Here is a 21,177-nt window from a genome sequence, read left to right on the forward strand (position 1 = left end):
ATCTGTCAATATAATTCAAATACTGAGATGCATTTGGAAATCAGTTCTCATTTACTCTAGTCATTTCATATTCATTATCATAATGTTAATGATGATGTTTTTGTGTTATTTAAATATAATTTTATTGTAAGACCCTATAAGATCTATTTCTTGTTTGGATTTAGTCAAGTGTATCTTCCTTAGTGAGCTTCCCTGGTGGCGCATGATAAAGAATCTGCAATGCAGGAGACCGGAGGTTCGGGGTTTGGGGTTTAATCCCTGGGCTGGGAAGATCCCCTGGAGAAAGGAATGGCAAGGATTTGGCAACATTCTAGTTCCTTTGATATTTTTGATGAAGGGATATTTGCAAAGTGAAACCAAGTGTGCAGAGAAGAGCAAATAGACCCACTGGTATTTTACTTCTGATGCCCTTGATCTGGTTCCAGTTCAGGGGTTACATTTTGAGTATGGATTTTTCTCTTAATTCTTCAGCTTTCCTTCTATTTAACTTGGATAAGGTCAGTTAGATCCAGAGAAGAATTTCCACACCTAATATGAAAATGCAAATGATTGGCTTGCTGTTCTTGTGAAAAATACCAGAAACTGCATGTGTATTATCTTACCTTGTAGAAAAAAGCCAATTTGATAATTACAAGCTGCTTTCTGCAGCTGCGAATGCCACTTTTGAACCAATAAAAAACATCAGGAGGCCCAATCATGAACATTCTTTGAAAATTCTATTTACAAAATGTATGCCTTAACAAACTACCTCACAGCTTCCTGGGAATTAAAGTCAGATCTAGTAAAGAAACAGTTTCCTAAATGGGCTTTGCTCACATAGGGTCTCTTGTACTCAACTCCCAACAGAGTAGAATTGGCAGATTTTCTTGAAAGTTCTATAAAATTTTTCTATTTTTACATATAAACAGTCTAGCCAGTGTAATCATCCAAAACTAAGGTCTCAATGGGTTTTATAATAACTATTTAAATGATACTGTACCTTAAGGTAATACCTACAGTTTGTTTGCAAAATTTTCACAGATGTAACTCCAACTCACTTGAAACTTATTTTTATCTATTATGTTAGTTGTCTATTCTTAATTGTTTATTTCTCCCAAAATATTATAAGCTTTTTAAGAGCAGAATAAAGCTCCATTTCCCCCATAAGTCTTAATACTTAGTTAACTCTTTATATATAATAATTGGTTGAATATTCAAATATACCAATATAAGAAAAAAATTGGGCTATAATTGCACAACTTATCATTTAAAATTAAGTCCTTATTTCTCCTTTTAACAGAAATTTCACTTATTTATATATTTTTTAGAGTTGGTGAATGTGAAACCTTCCAATAAAATATACTATGCATTTGCATTTCTTAGTAAAATTAATATAACACAAAAATATATCAAATTCAGGTATAAAATTTAGCCAGATTGTATACCCTGAAAAAAAGTTTGTTGTTTCTGAAGTAAAGGCCAGAATTATGAGATGTGTAGAAAAGATGCAATGGATTCTAGAACATTGTAATGACTCCAGCAAAACTACAACTAAATAATCTGATAGGTTTTCTTGAGGACTCCTTGAAATGGAGGGTACATTTTCTCTCTTTGCAGCTTCTTTAAATTTAAAGAGACTGAAATATATTTAAGAACACTGATGAATTTTTTTTACCAGTTCATCATGTATGGACCCTATTTCACAGTCTAAATCTTTCTAGGAATATCCAAAATTGCCCTGTTCCTATAGATTCATCTCAGATCCTATGCAATATAGGAGGCTGGGAAAATTGCTAAGCAAAAAAATAGCAGAAGAACATGTAATCTTTAGGAAGTTGCAGGGTGATTCTTCCTGTCCAAAAAAAGAAAAAACAAGACTTAAATCTAGGTATCATCTGTGTATCTAATGCCGGTGGTTAGGGTTAAAGCTCACTTCATCAGAGCTTCTGCTTTCTATTCAGTTCAGTTCAGTCACTCAGTTGTATCTGACTCTTGGAGACCCCATGGACTCCATCAGGCCAGGCCTCCCTGTCCATTGCCAACTCCTGGAGTTTACTCAAACTCATGTCCATTGAGTCAGTGATGCCATCCAACCATCTCACCCTCTGTTGTCCCCTTCTCCTCCTGCCATCAATCTTTCCCAGCATCAGGATCTTTTCCAGGTGGCCAAAGTATTGGACTTCAGCATCAGTCCTTCCAATGTACATTCAGGACTGATTTCCTCTACGATGGACTGGTTGAATCTCCTTGCAGTCCAAGGGACTCTCAAGAGTCTTCTCCAGCATCACAGTTCAAAAGCATCAATTCTTTGGCACTCAGCTTTCTTTATACTCCAAGTCTCACATCCATACATGACTACTGGAAAAACCATAGCTTTGATTAGACAGTCCTTTGTTGGCAAAGTAATATCTCTACTTTTTAATATGCTGTCTAGGTTGGTCATAACTTTTCTTCCCAGGAGCAAGTGTCTTTTAATTTCATGGCTGCAGTCACCATCTGTAGTGGTTTTGGAACCCAAGAAAACAAAGTCTGTAACTGTTTCCCCATCTATTTGCCATGAAGTGATGGGACCAGATGCCATGATGTTAATTTTCTGACTGTTGAGTTTAAAGCCAGCTTTTTCACTCTCCTCTTTCACTTTCATCAAGAGGCTTTTTAGTTCTTCTTCGCTTTCTACCATAAAAGTGAAGTCATCTGCATATCTGAGGTTATTGATATTTCTCCTGGCAATCTTGATTCCAGCTTGTACTTCATCCAGCCCAGCGTTTCTCATGATGTGCTCTGCATATAAGTTAAATAAGCAGGGTGACAATTACAGCCTTGAGGTACTCCTTTTCCTATTTGGAACCAGTCTGTTGTTCCATGTCCAGTTCAAACTGTTGCTTCTTGACCTGCATATGGATTTCTTAGGAGGCAGGTCAGGTGGTCTGGTATTCCCATCTCTTGAAGAATTTTCCAGAGTTTGTGATGATCCACACAGTCCAAGGCTTTGGCATACTCAATAAAGCAGAAGTAGATATTTTTATGGAACTCTCTTGCTGATTTGATGATCCAGCTGATCTTGGCAATATGATCTCTGGCTATTCTGCCTTTTCTAAAACCAGCTTGAACATCTGGAAGTTCACAGTTCATGTATTGCTGAAGCCTGGCTTGGAGAATATTGAGCATTACTTTACTAGTGTGTGAGACAAGTGCAATTGTCCAGTAGTTTGATCATTCTTTGGCATTGCCTTTCTTTGGGATTGGAATGAAAACTGACCTTTTCCAGTCCTGTGGCCACTGCTGAGTTTTCCACATTTGCTGGCATATTGAGTGCAGCACTTTCACAGCATCATCTTTTGGATTTGAAATAGCTCAACGGGAATTCCATCACCTCCACTAGCTTTGTTCATAGTGGTGCTTCCTAAGACCCACTTGACTTCGCATTCCAGAATGGCTGGCTCTAGTTTGGTGATCACACCATTGTGATTTTCTAGAGTTTTTCTTAGTAGGGCTCAAAAATACTCACCCCTGGCCTGCTGTATTCATTCTCAATTGTGGGCTGTATGTGATCATTGCTTCATACTGATCTATCACAACTGTGGTCTCCTTCAGTGATAAGTTTTCTAGTAATTGCAGAAAGTGTTTAATGTTTGCAGCTAAAACTTTTCAAAGTTTACATCCAGAATTGAGTATCTGGCCTTTTCCCCACTTGACTTTTCTAAAGAAATAACCATCTGTCTCTAATATTTACTGTATTTTCTTCTTTTGTGTTATATTACCACCTCTCCCCTTTTTTGAGTCAAGGAAGAAAAATCAAGGAAAAAACCTCTTAAATGTAAGAGCATTTGATTGCATCGCATTATGTCATTTCCTGTGTATATTACCAAAGTCCCATAACTTTGATAGCTCAGAGTCATGATTTATAAATTATACATCATTCTTCATAAGATGTGGTTTATATTAGTGCATAATTATATGGGTCTTTATATTCCCCTTCTTTTTCTTTTCATGTATCATTCTTTATTTTTTCTACCCTGCCAATAGATTATAAATGGGTAGAAATTATTCACGTATTGTTTTTCTTTTACATACTGCAGAGCTGAGGACATTGTAAGCTATCAAGATGTGCCATATTGTTTAGCTGAAATAAGTATGGGTTTTTTTAAAAAGCTTCTATTTCATCCAAGGAAATTACTGGTGGAAAAAACAAATAGTGGATGATGTGGAAAATGTCCTATCAACCTGCATAATCCATTTATATAATGATGGCAGATTTGTCTCTGGTGGTACCCTCTGCTTCTATTGTTTGATAATTATGGATATTCAAATGGAACAGTGCAATAATGATTGCTTTGAGTACTCTAAGATATTTGTATCTTAAGAGCAGGGTACCTACCTCTCTAACTGCATTTCATGCTAATCTTTCCCTACATCAGTAATTAGCAAACTTTTCTGCAAATGGCCAAATAGCTAATGATTTTAAGTTTTGCAAGTCATACAGTCTCTGTTGCAACTAGTCAAGTAATCATTTTTAACGGTATCTGACATTTATTGAAAATAAGAAGTAAAATTTGTCCAGGTAGTGCTGAGGAGTTGGGTAGAGTACGGGAGTTCTTCTGTTGACCAGCAGATGCAGGAGTGAGAAAATACTCTAAATTCTGAAGAGATCTAGCATCTGGGAAAAATGAATCAATTCAATGGTGAGAGGATTTGGCTGCAAAGCACCCCTGGGACTTGGCAGTCATCTGGAGGAGTAGAAAATGTCTCTGGGGATGGAAGGGGGAATGGGCTTCAGAGAAGGTGAAAGGCTGGCCCCTTGGCAGTGATTCTGAGCTGTCTGAATCACTGTTCAGGAACTATGGCCTGCTACGTACCTCCTAAGTGAGCTCAGATCACTAAGCTCAGATCACTGTGGTTTCTTTGTGGGATGTAGTAGAGGATGATGGCGACAACATCTAATGTCTGCAGACAGACTTAGGTCTGCTAGTCTTTTCTACCAGCATTTTTCTGCTTTGCAATGTCAAAGAACCATAGAAAGTAGTAAACAAACATGTGTGGCTGTGTTCTAATAAAACCATCTAAAAAGCATAAATGAGAGTTAGCCTGAGGGTCATCATTTGCCAACTTTGCTCTAAGTCATTATGCACTGAACAGGGGAAGGTCCAGGCTTCCCTGGTGCCTCAGACAGTAAAGAATCTGCCTGCCAATGCAGGAGACCTGGGTTCGATCCTTGGGACAGGAAGATCCCTGGAGAAAGGAATGGCAACCCACTTCATTCTTGACTGGGGAGTTCCACTGCCAGTGGAGCCTGGCAAGCTCCAGTCCTTGGGGCTGCAGAGTTGGACATGACTGAACAACCAACCCAACCCAAGGAAAACGGCCTCCCTACTTCCAGTTCTTCTCCACCACTTTGGATATTCTTGTCCCCGCTTTTCCACATTCTTGACTTCTTTTCTTTCTTCTGACCTACACTTAAATGAAATAAGGCTCAAAGATAGGGTGACATTCTGCCCTACCTACAAAAAGCCTGATTTATATCTGTAGTCCTGGTGTAATTACTGATATGAAGCCTGTCACTTTGAAATGTGACATGGTTGGAATGATAAATTACTGCTCAAAATTATGAGTTACCCTATTCATAAAAGACTTCTCTGACCATTCTATGTAAACTAGGAAACTAGCAGATCATCCAATATTTACATGAAAAACACTAGAATTTGCATTTTTGGTGCTTTCTTTTTATCATTTTCTGTGTGCCTCTCCCTGGTGGAATAAAAGACTGTATGGGAACAGAGTCAAGTCTGCTCCACTCACATTGCATTTCCACTCCAAATATACTACATGCAAGATATAGTGCACCCCAAAAAGTTGACTGAGTAAATATATAAGTATTTGTTAAATGATTTCAATCTGGGCATAGTGAAATTCTCATTATTATACATTATCCACAATGACAATTTTTTTCCAACATATATAGCTTAATATTAGAGATTTTCTTTCATCCTTAGTAGAGTTGGAGATAGGCTTCTGAAATAATTGGCCTGACAGGAGTAGGATCCAGATTTTTGCATGATGGTTCCTCCTCCACCTCCTTCTGTGGATTTCTGGACAAAGGTGTTCTGGACATTTCTATACAAAGATCTGCCTGGATAGTCAGAGGATGGCAGAGTTTTTTAAATGATCCTAGTTTAATCTCAGTGGTCTTCCCTTTCTCTAAGAAAACTGAACCTATCATTGGGTTGAGAATCTTTAAAAAATCCCCAATATCTGCAACACATTTCCCCTAGCACTTACTGCTTTTTAATGTAAAGAAATATGATTTTTCACTAATTCCAGAATGGTTGGTGGAAATCTCATCTGATCAATCTTGTTACATGAATGTGGTGATATTCACTAGGAGGAATGGATTTTGTTTGTTTGTTTTTTTAGCTAAAAGTATTTGGGAGGCTGATGTAATCCAAATTGTTTCCATGATGTCCAAATGACAAACCAAACCTAAAGTTATATAATTATGAATATGAAAAAAACCTAAACATGGAATGCAAAGAATTTACCTATAGGTAGTATTTTATAAGACAACCAATTTCTCATTATATCAAAGATTATCAACATGAACCAAAGCACACGATTGTGGCTTCCTATCAGTTCTGAATTATATCCATAGTGATACGTGACTAAGGACAAGTAAAATGGAGGAAATGGTTTGACTATTAAGTGGTTGCTAGTAGGTATGTCACAGACACAGCAAACATAAAAAGGGGCCAATACATGTTGTGTCTACATTAGCCTAATGAACTACAGAGAGATTTAAAAAAATGAAGATTGTAAATTCCAGGAAGCAGTCAAGGTAAACTAGTAGAGATTTAAGCAATGAGGTCATGGTATATAACCCTAATTCTCTATCTTGTCAACTACTGTGCCTCATACCAACCTTCTTTCAGACAAGGTCATATACTTTAATAACTTACATGCGTATAGTGATGTTAAACTCTTTCACATCTATTTCAGCCATCTGATCCTCACAACAACCTGTGAGGTAAGCAGGTTTAGTAGCTGAGGAAGCTGGTGTAGAGAGGTAAACTAAAGTGTCTCCTATCAGTGACAAAGCCAGGGCTAGCTAACTCTGTGGACTTGGCTGCATTCTTCTTCTACTGGGCCACCCCTTGTATTTCTAAAAGGTCTTTCAACTAGTGGGGATGCCTGGGAGCAGCCACTAGCACACACGTCCCTACCACTCCACACATTAACCGTCCATCCACTCTTTTTTGTCTGAGGACACAAAAGGAGCCAGGGTGCTAGGAGGCATTGGTTGGACCCAGGCTCTGCCAGTGTAGGAAATACACCCTTGCATGATCAACTCCTAACTTTTGGTGTTTGAAATTAATCACTAAAGCAATTTTTTAAGTCCCAGCTGGAAAGCCCTGGTGCCTCTTCCACTGCTGTGGCCAAGCGTCTGACCACGGCCACTGCATCCCTGCGGAGCTCGTTGCCAACGTCCTGCTGACTGCTGGCCTCCTCGCCAAGGGCAATCAGCGGGTCCAGTTTTTCTTGCTCCTGCTTTGAAAGTTCTCATGCCAACCTCCGGTTTTCTGCCAGCTCAGCTGCAGGAGTCCTGGCCACTGACTGCCTTCTTCGCTGGGGCCACTTGCCGGGGGCTCAGTGGTCAACGGACTGTCCCCACTAGAAACGAAAGGAGCCCGGGGAGACGGAGGCTGGAGGCTGCTGCGTGGAGGCCACCAGATGAGTGTTTTCGCTGGAGCTGGAGCAGGAGCTGGGCTCACCAGAGTCAATCTGGTCATGGGGCTGCTCTGACAGGGGGCAGCTGCACCACTGAAAAGGTGGTGGGAGCTGCTGTAGTAGCTGGGGGTCCCTTGAGAGCACCCTGCACCCAGGGATTCACCCCAGGAGTCTGCGAGGTCATTGGTTTCTGGCATCTGGTCACTGACCCTCAGCTGGAAATCCTCATCTGATTGCTTCACTGTTTTCAAAATAGGCTTTGCTCCCAGAATGCTGGTCCCTCCTCCACTGTGGTGTCAGGGGATGCTAAATTCAGGTCACTGTTCTTGGCTTAAGCAGCGTCCTCCATTAACTTGTCTGCATCAGTCACTATCTGATTTCAGAGAAGCTGATTCAACGTATCATAAAAGGGACAGTGTGGTGAGTCACCCATACTAGTCGTGTGGGCCACATAGGTCTTTAAATATTAGGCCTTCAGGACTTTGAATAGCAAGGAGAGATAAGGAAGCCTTCCTCAGTGATCAATGCAAAGAAACAGAGGAAAACAATAGAATGGGAAAGACTAGAGATCTCTTCAAGAAAATTAGAGATATCAAGAGAATATTTCATAGAAAAATGGACACAATAGAGGATAGAAATGGTATGGACCTAATAGAAGCAGAAGATACTAAGAAGAGGTGGCAAGAATACACAGAAGAACTACACAGAAAAGATATTCATGACCCAGATAACCATGATGGTGTGATCACTGGACTAGAGCCAAACATCCTGAAATACAAAGTCAAGTGGGCCTTAGGAAGCATCGCTACAAACAAAGCTAGTGGAGATGATGCAATTCCAGTTGAGTTATTTCAAATACTAATTGTAGACAGTGTGAAAGTGTTGCACTCAGTATGTCAGCAAATATGGAAAATGCAACAGTGGCCACAGAATTGGAAAAGGTCAGTTTTCATTCCAGTCCCAAAGAATGGCAATAACAAAGAATGTTCAAACTACCGCACAATTGCACTCATCTCACGCTAGCAGAGTAAAGCTCAAAATTCTCCATTCCAAGCTACAAAAGTACATGAACTTCCAGATGTTCAAGGTGGATTTAGAAAAGGCAGAGGAACCAGAGATCAGATTTCCAACATTCACTGGATCATTGAAAAAGCAAGAGAATTCCAGAAAAACATCTACTTCCACTTTATTGACTATGCCAGAGCCTTGGACTGCGTGGATCACAACAAACTGTGGAAAATTCTTCAAGAGATGGGAATACCAGACCACCTGACTTGCCTCCTGAGAAATCCGTATGCAGGTCAAGAAGCAACAGTTTGAATTGGACATGGAACAACAGACTCGTTCCAAATAGGGAAAGGAGTACATCAAGGCTGTATATTGTCCTGCTTATTTAACTTATATGCAGAGTACATCATGAGAAATGCTGGGCTGGAGGAAGGACAAGCTGGAATCAAGATTGCTGGGAGAAATATCAATAACCTCAGATATGCAGATGACACCATCCTTATGGCAGAGAGTGAAGAGGAACTGAAAAGCCTCTTGATGAAAGTGAAAGAGGACAGTGAAAAAGTTGGCTTAAAACTCAATATTCAGAAAACTATGATCACAGCATCTGGTCCCATCACTTCATGGCAAATAGAAGGGGAAACAATGGAAATAGTGACAGACTTTATTTTTTGGGCCTCCAAAATCACTGCAGATGGTGACTGCAGCTATGAAATTAAAAGACGCTTACTCCTTTGAAGAAAAGCTTTGACCAACCTAGACAGCATATTAAAAAGCAGAGACATTACTTTGCCAACAAAGGACTGTCTAGTCAAAGCTATGGTTTTCCCAGTAATCAAGTATGGCTGTGAGAGTTGGACTATAAAGAAACTGAGTGCCACGAATTGATGCTTTTGAACTGTGGTGTTGGAGAAACTCTTGAGCATCCCTTGGACTGCAAGGAGATCCAACCAGTCCATCGTAAAGGAAATCAGTCCTGAATATTCACTGGAAGGACTGATGCTGAAGCTGAAACTCCAATACTTTGGCCACCTGATGTGAAGAACTGACTCATTTGAGAAGACCCTGATGCTGGGAAGATTGGAGGAGATGGGGATGACAGAGGATGAGATGGTTGGATTGCATCACCGACTCAATGGACGTGAGTTTGAGTAAGCTCCAGGAGTTGGTGATGGACAGGGAAGCCTGTCCTGTTGCAGTCCACAGGGTCGCAAAGAGTCGGCCAAGACCGAGTGACTGAACTGAACTGAACTGACTTTGACCTTGGAGCTGCACTGAAGCACGGTGCGGCAGAAGACTTCCTGCTTCATCCGTGTGGACACGGCCCGATGGACATCTGCCTTCTGATGCACGGTCTCCAGGCACTGAAAGGACTCCGTCTTGCCTAGTACGGAGAGAAGCCTCCTTATCTCCTGTCTGTACCACTGGATGCCTGCACGTCTACTGGAAGTGGTCATGGCATCCTGGGAAGAAAGGCTAGCTGGAGGAGGCTCCCAGGCAGGAGAGCGCCGACCTGAAAGTGTGAGGAATTTATGGGTGCTCCAGTCTATCTCCAAGAGCCAGCCACGTCTTCCCTCTCTGGGCTAAATTCTGAGAAGCCAGGTCCGAGGACCGCATTTCTGGCTGGAAGGCCACAGGAGAATGCACGTCACAGGAACAGAGTAAGGACAATTGTGGCAGTAAGTTAAGCAGTGCTACCTGTAAGTAGGCTGCAAAGAGGCATGATGCCAGGGCTGAGAAAAGCCCAACTTTGGGAGTTCGCTTAGCATGGGGACTGGACCAAGGGCTACAAAGGGTCTTACTGGGCTTGGTAACAAAGGACTGGCTTCTTCACAAAAAGCAGGATGCTTCCAAGGCTGAGACCTGGGACCACTGTGTATCTTCTGCCAAGGATGTGCTTGACTTTCATTACTGAGTTTGAAATATTCCTTATTCTACTTTGTTTTGCTGCCAATCCTACAACCTCTTCATTTTTCGAGTAAGCAAGAAACTCCAGCAACAGCTGGAGTAACTCTGTCACCTGCATCATTTGCAGCCACATCAGCCCGGCCATTCTTATGGACGGCCACACAAGCGGATGTGCAGCTCAGGTGAATCCCAATGGCCGCCATGAGGCGGCAGAGAAGGCAGCAGCACTCAGGAAAGGAGTTTTGTATTAATATAAATATGCAAATTATAAATAAGAATATAAAAATTTTATATGGTTTCAAACTGTGGGAATGCATTTGTGTCTGTAGCTGAAAATGCAGCAATGTATCCTGGCTAATTAAAATGAATTTTTATTAGTCTTAGGATGCTTCAAAAAAGAAAACAAATGTTTTTACTTAGCTGGGGAACTAAGTAACTTGAAACAAAATTTAGTAGCAATCAAAATCTTTCATTTACTTCTAAATATGTGAATATATTAATATTTTATCACAGATCCTCCTTTGACTTTGAATATGTTAATTTCATTTAAAAAATCTGTATCTCCAAAGAAACAACTACTGCCTCCATTTTAAGATTGGGAACTAATCAAGTTGCTGTGTCTTTTTAAAAATATGTTTTCTTTTGTTAAGAGGAAGCATTAAAGAATGATTTTTGTCAAATAATTGATTTCATTAAATAGTATAATTTATAAATTATAAATGAGATATGCCCATTTTTCTAACACAGAAATAATTAAATTTTGAACCCTTGGAAAAAATGAATAAGATATTCAGTTGTACACAAAGCATTATGCATAAATAAATAGCATGTTTTCCTCGGTATTAAATGACAAAATATAAGTAAGAATAACAAAAGAGAAAGTAGATGGTGTTACAGGCTAAGTTGTGTTCTCCTAAGTTCATATGTTGAATCTTAACCACCAGTGACTCAGAATTTTACTATATTTGCAAATATGGTCTTTAGAGGTAATAAAGTTAAAATAAGGTCATTAAGATGGGTCCTAATCCAGTATTACTCATGTCCTTATAAGAAGGGAGATTAGGAAACACGCACACACAGGAAAAAACCATGTGAAGACACAGGGTGAGGACAGTCATTTACAAGTCAATGAGAAAGAGCATGGAAGAAACCAACCATGTCTAACACCTTGGTCTCAGACTTCTAGGCTCCAGAACTGTAAAAAAGAAGAAAAAAAAAAAAGTGCTGTTCAGGCTTCTCAGGCTGTAGGACTTTGTTATCGCAGCCCTAACACTACTAGAGATGGGAAATTTTACTGCCCCTCCGATGACAACATGGCCCTGCTGCTGTTCCACACTTCCGCACTCGCACATGTATTCCCTGAAGAAACCAGTGCTTTCCTCTAGTTGCTTCAGAATATCTTCTTTAATGATACAAATTGAGAAGTTAAAATTCTTGTAAAACTACTTTAAAGTCTCTAAAAACTGAATATTGTGATCTGGTTTATTCCTAGTTATTTCAACATTCAAAATAAGTTGTAAATTTTGTTACATTACAGTTTACAAAATGCTTCCATATCTGTTATCGTCATGTATTTGCATAAATGCTATATTCAGTGGGGTAGACAAAATTTTATTTTGTTTTTATAGATGAGAAACTAAGGTTCCAAAGTTGATTGACTTAAAATAGCTCATAAAATCAGTACATTGCAGAACTGCAAGGCTCATCAAGATCTTGCAGCTTTGAACTCAGTTATGTTTCTTGTATACACTATTGGCCAATTCTTTATCTGAAAATATTTAGATCCTTAATAAAATCTGAGTGCACTGTTCTTCAAACAGTAGATTATGACCCATTGACAACTCATGTTATCAGCTTAAGGTTTTTGACAATTGTACCAAAAATGACATTAACTTGAACAGAATACAGTGTATCACTAGAGCTAAAAATAGATGTTGTTTCTTGACATTTGAGTATTGTGTGTCTGTGTATGTATGCCTGGGTATAAAATAAAACATATTTAGGTTATACTAGGAAAATATTTTAAAACTATTGCCATGGCATATTTCTCTAAAAGGCTATTTAAAAAATTTCTTGCTAATGCTTTGGGGTTTTGTGCAAATGCTCATTTAGATTTATCTCTTAATTAGGAGGCAAAGCCCTTGAACAGAAGGATTGCTACTTATTACTTCTTCCTCAGAGACTGCGGCACTGATGGTAGAAACATGAGGATTGATGACTGAATGGCATGAGTATATGACTGTTAGCTCTGAAAGTCATGAAAATGATTCTGATGTGTTACCATTCTAGATTTATTTATGGACATCCTTAAAGCTAGATGAATATTTGCAACAATATTCTCAGGTAGTACTTTTTATGTTGTTTTGAGTACTAAATCCTTGTCTATTTAGGCTGTGTTCTTCCAGGTATATTTTCACACCTATTTAAAAATGCTCTTAAATTATTAAGGGAAAGAGTCCAAGATTTGCTCTGATTATATCATCAGAGAAGTACATTCTCATAAGCTGATATGGAGTTTCCTTTTCATCTCTTTGCTTTCCAGAGATTTGAAAGAAAATTTTCAAAGTTTACTGGTGACCTAAGAAACTTAGGCAGCCCAAAAAGTGGACTTTAAAAACAACAAAATAATCCTTTTAACTTGTAACTTGCATTACTTTTAAGTTTATACATTATATTATTTATAAATTTATTCATTATATATTAATAGCTGATTATTTCATATTTAAAATGGTAATATGTTCAAACATAACATTGTTTTTACATCACACATGCTCTGTTCGGGACTCAAATTTAATCCTGGAAGCAAAATCCCTATAAAGACACATTGAGGACACTCGTCTTTAGGGGGAAATGCTAAACTAGAATGATGAGCTTTAGATTATGATTCGAATATCAATAAAGAATAACTGTATTACAGAAGAAGAGGGAGTTTTTCAAAGCAATACCTGCCATTGGAAGGAGCTAACTTAGGTGTCTGCCTAACTAAATGTTAAAGAAGTTAACTGCCTTTTTGCTTAATATTAAAAGCATATTTCACAGAGACAGAAGTGAACTATTCAGACATGTATACACACATTTATGCATATATATGAAATGCACACATATATATGAAATGGGGTGCCTGGTGGCTCAGTCAGTAAAGAATCTGCCCACAATTCAGATTCAATTAGGAATTAAATATATTCAATAACAATTAAATTGGGTTCAATCCCTAGGTTGGGATACTCCCCTGGAGAAGGAAATGGCAACCCACTCCAGTATTCTTGCCTGGGAAATCCCTTGGACAGGGGAGCCTGGTGGATTACAGTGCAGGGGGTCACAAGAGGTGGACACAACTTAGTGAAAACACCGCCACCACCATATACACAAACACACACACAGGACTTGAGTGATTTTGAGATTAGTAGACTCAATATTTCGAATTTCTTTGAAAATATTAGAAAAAACAAGAGAAAATTGCAGAACATCAGCAAAATGTAAATCCAAAATTCTTTGGATGTTTATACCAGAATTTGTTGTATTTTATTTGCAATCCATTTGAATTCAGCAACATAAAAGTCAAGTGATACGTGTCTAGAACAGGAAGCAGTACATTGTTTTGTTGTAGCCTATCCAATAATGTTAGGCTTTGCAGGTCAAATGGTCTCTGTCACCACTACTCAACTTTGCAGTTACAGGATAACAGCAACCACAGACAATACAGAAATGAAGAGCATAGATATCTTGCAAAAATGCTGCATTTCCAAAAACATACAATGGGGCATTTTTTTTTAACCCATGGACTTTAATTTATCCATTCTAAGTATAATGGAAATTAAAGTGGTTTTCAAAGTATAATGCTTGAATATATTTAATTTCTAATTTTTATAAAATGTTACCCTCTATAAGCCTGCATATGGTTTTTTTAAAATTATTATTATTATTTATTTTATTTTATTTTATTTTATTTTTTCATTTATTTTTATTAGTTGGAGGCTAATTACTTTACATCATTGCAGTGGTTTTTGTCATACATTGAAATGAATTAGCCATGGATTTACGTGTATTCCCCATCCCGGTCCCCCCTCCCACCTCCCTCTCCACCCGATCCCTCTGGGTCTTCCCAGTGCACCAGGCCCGAGCACTTGTCTCATGCACCCAACCTGGGCTGGTGATCTGTTTCACCCTAGATAATATACATGTTGCATATGGTTTTATTACCCTTATTCATAAATTTTAGGCCTTAAAAACTTTGTAAGATTTTACTCTTTTTTTCTTTAGCTGGAGAAACTGTCTCTGAGAACACTATATATATTTCATGAGTAAACAGAATGTAAGATGTATCACCTAAAGCATAATAATATTTTGATGAAATCTAGAGTAAGGTTTCTTATTCAGAACGAAAATAGTAAAAAAAAAAAAGTGTTTAAAAATAAGTGAGTCTTAAGAAAAACTTAGTCTTGTGAATCATATGTTTACATCAGAATCCATGAAACATACTCTTTAAAGTATAGTTAGTACTTGATAAGTGTATATGCCTTTTCAGTTATCATTTGTTTTCCTTGTCTTGAATCAGTTGTCATAATGCATGATTATTCATTGTTTGAAACTTACACTTATTTTTATAAAATATATAATAACCTCTATATTTTGTTTTCCATTCATCAAGTTTTAACTTCCCTTTGTTGTATTTTCTAACAAAAGTTACAGTCAGATAGGAAGAAGGAGGTAAGAGTTGTACCTTCTTCAATCCAGAAAAAACTGCTTTGCTTTGTCTTGCATTAAATCCCAAGGGGCACTGTTACTTTTCCCCAAAAAACTTCTTGAATGGGCTCTCCAGTGTGCAAATTATCATAGTAAATGCATAATGTGAACTCTACCATTAAAAGTAATAATAGTTCATCCTACTACAGTTGGTCCCCAATTTAGGATGGTTTGACTTAAGATTTTTTTGACTTTATTTATGATGTTTCAAAAGCTTTATGCTGTAGGTAGAAACTGTACTTTGAGTTTTGAGTTTTGATCTTTCCTGGGTTAACGATGTGAGGTAGGATACTTTCTCCCCATGCTGGGCAGTGGCAGTGAGCCACAGCTCCCAGTCGGCTATGTGACACAAGCGGTGAGCAACAGATACATTTACAACACTTCTGCCCCTACCACCATTCTGTTGGTCACTTTTAGTGCAGTAGCCAGACATTTGATACTTTATCATAAAACAGATTTTGTGTTAGATGATTTTGCCTGACTTGTAGGCTAATGTAAATGTAGACTTAAGATGGGCTAGGCTAAGCTATGGTGTTTGGTGGGTTGGGCATATTAAATACATTTTTGGCTTCTGATATTTTCAACTTGCAATGAGTTTATCGGGATATAACTCTATCATAAGTCAAAAAAGATCTATAGTCATGTTTAACAATTTGGTAGACTAAAAAATTTCAAAATTTTCTCCTCTTGACAAGTATGAAATTTACTGGTAGGAGATAAGAGAGAGGGAAGGATTGCTAGTTATAAGAACATAATAATTATGATTAATGTGTTTCTCCAATTTATAACTAAAAAATAGTATGAGTATGAACAATATATTAGTAGACAAGGAAGAAATTTGATTTATGCTATGAATACATGTTCTATCACACACAACAAACACAGACACATAACTTTTGTTTTTTTTTGTTGCAAACAAAAGCCTCCATATTTCTATTTTAAGTAAAAATGTAAGGAGGCCAAGGTATTCAAACATTTGAAATTGGGACTGTCATTCACATATTCTTTATCATATAATAAGTTGTACATATGCACATTTTTATTTATATTCCAATTTGTATAACATATTAATATTACTAAACATTACATATAAGCACTTTACACTTAGCTATTAAAATAAGATTTGTAAAAATTAATATGAATTTTATATGGAAACTTCTTTTAGTTACTTAATAAATAATTTACACATAGTGGTTTAGCTTACATGCAGGGGATAAACTAAGATTTTAGCTTAAGTCTAATAATTATGTATTGGCAACATCTAATTTGATTACCATATATACATATGTGCATATTAATGTGCAAAATTAGTTTGGGGATTTGTTTATTATGTTCAAAATGTAACTGCATTTTTCTACCCACCTGTCATTCCATCAGAGATAAGGCAAAACTAATTTTTTGCTTTGTACATTATGTAACATTATGGAGGACTCCGAATTGCTAGTAAAATTAGCTTGTCCTAAATGCTTTCTCCTTTCCTGGCTTTGAACAAATAAACTGATATGTTAGCAGACTCACGTGGCAAGAAGCTATGGACAAGTCTCTAGCCAACATTAAGCAAGAAGCTGTGGCCCTCAATTTAAGACATTTGTTAAATGAAGTAATTCTAGAGAACAATTTCAAGGCAATATAATAAAGCTAATATTTTGATGCTTGTGTTTAAAGACAAAGAGAAGTTCTCTTTGCTTATCACAAAGCAAAAAGAAGGTCTCAATGGAATGATATTAAGCAGGTTGAATAGCATAATATATCCTTATTTAGTCTCTCAATAATTCCACAGTTCTCTTGAGAAGAGTTGTATTTTTTAAAAAGCTTAATGATTTAATTCACCATATAATTATTCACATTTATACTTTCCTTGCTTACATGGAAATGACATAGATTTTTAAAACCACAAATTTTCTTTGAAATATATTTAAAATAATTTCTACACATAGATAACAGCAGTTCTTCTTGAAGCAATATTTTTATATCACAGGTTTCCATTTATTGTTACGTAAAGACATAGGATCTTATATGTTTATGTTTGGGGAATATGCAATTATAAAACTTGGCTAAATACAGCTGTTTTATGAGTAATTCTGACTTCTGGGTCTCATAACCTTTCTGATCATCATTTTTATTTTATTCCACTGAATCCAGAACTGTATACTAAGTCTCAAGGTGCTCTTATTAAGGAGGTAAATGAGTTAATATTATTTTTCCCACATTACACATGAAAACGAAGTTTAGCAAAATGAAGTGACTTATTCAAAGGCATAGAACTCAGTCCATATGAGAATTTGTGTCTAGGATTTTTTCTTTCTGCACGAGTTAATCCCATCTCTTCTCTCATTCTCGTTGGTCAATGAAATTACTGCAGCATTAATGGCAGATTCCTGATATATGTGACAGGTTGTATTTTAGCTAAATAAGCACTTGTTTTTTAGCTTCAGTTAAGTTTACTACTCCAGATCCTTCTATGTTCTTCAGAGATTAGGACCAACTGAAATCCTATACATCATCTTATTCATTGCTATACCTGCAGCCCTAAAATGGAGCTGAGTGCAGAGTAACTGGTTAATAAACATTTGTTGAAAAAAAATGCATTATTTACCAAACTGAAAAAAGAGATTTAAGTTTCCTCTCCTTCTCCCAAAGTCTCAAAAGCCCCTTCTACCCAACAGGTTGTCCTGTATCTTTTCTTTTGATAATTACTTTTTACAATACATATCATAGTCTTTCCCCTAAAGATGTTGGGGCACAACTGGATGTACAAGAAATCCATTATGTTGAACAAAACGTTTAGATTTGTTAGTAACCTATGTTTACCATGTTTATAAATGTGTTGCAGGTAAAACACCGTATTAAAAGACAATGGGAAATTTTATCACAATTCCTGGAACTCAGTAGATGCTTAATAAAGTTTAATTAACTTATTCTTCCTATCCTCAAGTTAGGATAATCTTGCCATGTACAGTATTAATTTGTATCTTTAGCCCAATCTTTAAAGGTATTCTGTTATATTTCAATATTCAAAATGTGGCATCCCTGGAATTTTTTCCGTGTAGTCAATGGTGATTTTCCCATGATTTTAATTATTTCCAAAATACAAACTATTTGTTTAATCATGAAGAACATCGATTCTGTAAGTGAAAAGCAAACAAACAATAACAAAAACACCAAAAGCAACTTGAAGTGCAAGTTTAGGGTCAGGTCTTTCTCTGTTTTTTTTTTTTTTTTAAATCTTGGAAGCAATTCAAAGGCCACAAGTATATTAGAAAAATTCCTACCTTGAAGGTCATGTCAACTTTAATATACATGCTAGGGAGGAAATAGACTCCCAGCTGTCAGTATATTGAATGACACACACACACACACACGCGCGCGCGCTCGCGCGCGTCTTGGCAGGACTGACACCATTAAGAAAGACATTAATTTTCTGTAGCTTTAGGCTAATTTTCCCCCATGGCTCTCCTTGTTATGTCATGAATAATACTTAAGGCAGTATCAGAGAAAACAACTATTTCTACAAGGATCAGCTGTTGACAGTTCCTGACGACACACCACTGTATAAGATGTTCAGAAATCAGGGTTAAGTTCTATCAGCCTATTACCATTCTTACCTTGTAGAATTCATGGATGGCCATTTGGAAGGTAAATGTCTGCTATCAGTGGACTCAAGCATTGTCTTTTTCCTGCTTAAGCATGGTAATTCAGGCTGCACAATTCTGGTCTATAAAGTCTCAGGAAGTTAAGTTTTGTCACGGCCTAGAGCCCTCTCCCGGTGCCCAGAGACTAGCATCAACAGAGTTCAATTTGTGGATAGGAAAGTTGGGAATGAGTCATGGTCTGTCTAGATCTCAATTTGGCCCCCGTCCCTCTGTAATAAGTAATGATATGTGATACTTTCTTATTAGTAGTTTACTCATTCTTACTGATTTACACATTTTTTCATGGTTATTCTATACTGAAAATGCTTAAAGAGAGTAAATGAAGACCAAGATGTAAAGAAACTTTGAGAGGTGCGTGGCTTCCTCTAAGACACTGGGAAAATAGTCTCCAAGACATCAGCATTGATTGGTATCTGGAAAAATGAACGAACAAATGCTGTTCCAAGTGAAACAAAATACATTTTCAGAGATGTATTACTCCTATGCTTCTGAGATCCTGGGGATAAGAATATTGTTTTTCCTGATTTTCTAGAGATTGGATATGTCCAATTAGAAGGAGAAGGGAACAACAGGGGATTAGATGGTTGAATGGCATCACCAACTCAATGGACATGTGTTTGGGTAAACTCTGGGAGTTGGTGATGGACAGGGAGGCCTGGCGTGCTGCGGTCCATGGGGTTGCAAAGAGTCGGTCATGACTGAGCGACTGAACTGAACTGATATTTTATGTTTCTTTCATGCTGTTATAAATTGGCTCTCTTAAAACTACATTTCCCAATTATTTGCTAATATTTATAAGGATAAATTTTATATGTATTACATTTGTCATTTGTGACCTTGCTAAGTTATACTTTTAAAAATTGGTAAATTCCTTTTTCTTTTTTTTAATATGTAATCATAATCAAGTCACCTAAAAATGGCAAAATAGTTTTACTTCTTTTTTCCTTCTTTTCTCCTTTTCTGCAATCATTAGAACCTCTACTGTAACATTAATAGAAATGATGACATTATATATTCCTTTCAAAAATCAAAGACAAAGAAAGGAATATGGTTGGTTTTTCATCATTAATCAGAGCATTAGCTATTGGTTTTTTTTATAGATGCACTTTATCACATATAGGAAGTTTCCTCTTATTCTGTCATGTTCTGAGATGTTTTAATAGTCAGTAGATTTTGAATTGAAATCAAATTCTTATTTTAACAGATTTTAATTGTGAGTTGGTGCTGAAATGCTTTTTTGCATCCACTGAAATAGCCCACTTTATTCCATTATTAAAATTCATTAGAATTCTAAAATGGCCCCCCCAATTCCTGGCTCTTAGTGTGTACACCCCTTCCACCAAATATTCAATTAAACACTACCGTAGATGAAGGGCTTCTGCAGATGTAACTGAGGCTCCTAATCAACTGACCTTAAAAGAGAGAGATTATTTGGGTGGGCCAGACCTGATCAAATGAGCCCCTTAAATCTGGATCTCAAAGTAAGAGACAGAGGAAGTGAGAGCAAATCTAAGTATGAATGAGATTTGACAAGAGAGAAATTCTGAGTGCTGGTATATGAGGGAAGGTGGGGGGCATGCAATAAGGAACATGGGGACTAAGAGCAGCTTATGGCTGCAAGCCAGCAAGGAAAGAGGACCTCAGCCCTATAACTAAAAGGAACTGAATGCTGTGGACGACCTTAGTGAGCTTGGAAGCAGATCCTTCCCCAGAACCTCCAAATGAGAACTCAGTCCAGCTAACACCTTGATTTCAGATTTTGAGGCTCTGAGCAGAACTCCATCAACTCATCAGCCATCCAGAAGTGGGTGAAGCAGGGTACTTTAGTAGGCAATAGCTTCACGCCAGGAAATGGCCTCACTGTGGCCCCAAACCAGGCACTGCATTTGGTTAAGTCTCGCCCAAGACCTGAAGGATTGATCTTTCAGGATCTCAAGACCCAGAGTTGAATGCATGACTGGAAGCATCAGGCAAGCCAGCTGTGGATTTTCTTAGCAAGAATTGATACATATACTCCACTGTGAGTGGTGGTGTTGTTCAGTCATACAGTTGTATCTGACACTTTGTGATCCCATGGACTGCACCATGCTAGGACTCCCTGTCCCTCACCATTTCCCGAAGTTTGCCCAAGGTCATGTCCATTATCCAAGGCCATGTCCATTGCATC

At 37.6% G+C, this 21,177-nt stretch overlaps 1 pseudogene; it reads right to left on the reverse strand.

The window, feature by feature from the left end:
- Window positions 1-7,321: 7,321 nt before the first annotated feature.
- On the reverse strand, window positions 7,322-10,163 carry LOC139039627 (myb/SANT-like DNA-binding domain-containing protein 7; annotated as a pseudogene).
- Window positions 10,164-21,177: the final 11,014 nt, after the last annotated feature.

This window comes from Odocoileus virginianus, chromosome 19 (genome assembly GCF_023699985.2).
Source record: "Odocoileus virginianus isolate 20LAN1187 ecotype Illinois chromosome 19, Ovbor_1.2, whole genome shotgun sequence".
Lineage (NCBI taxonomy): Eukaryota > Metazoa > Chordata > Mammalia > Artiodactyla > Cervidae > Odocoileus > Odocoileus virginianus.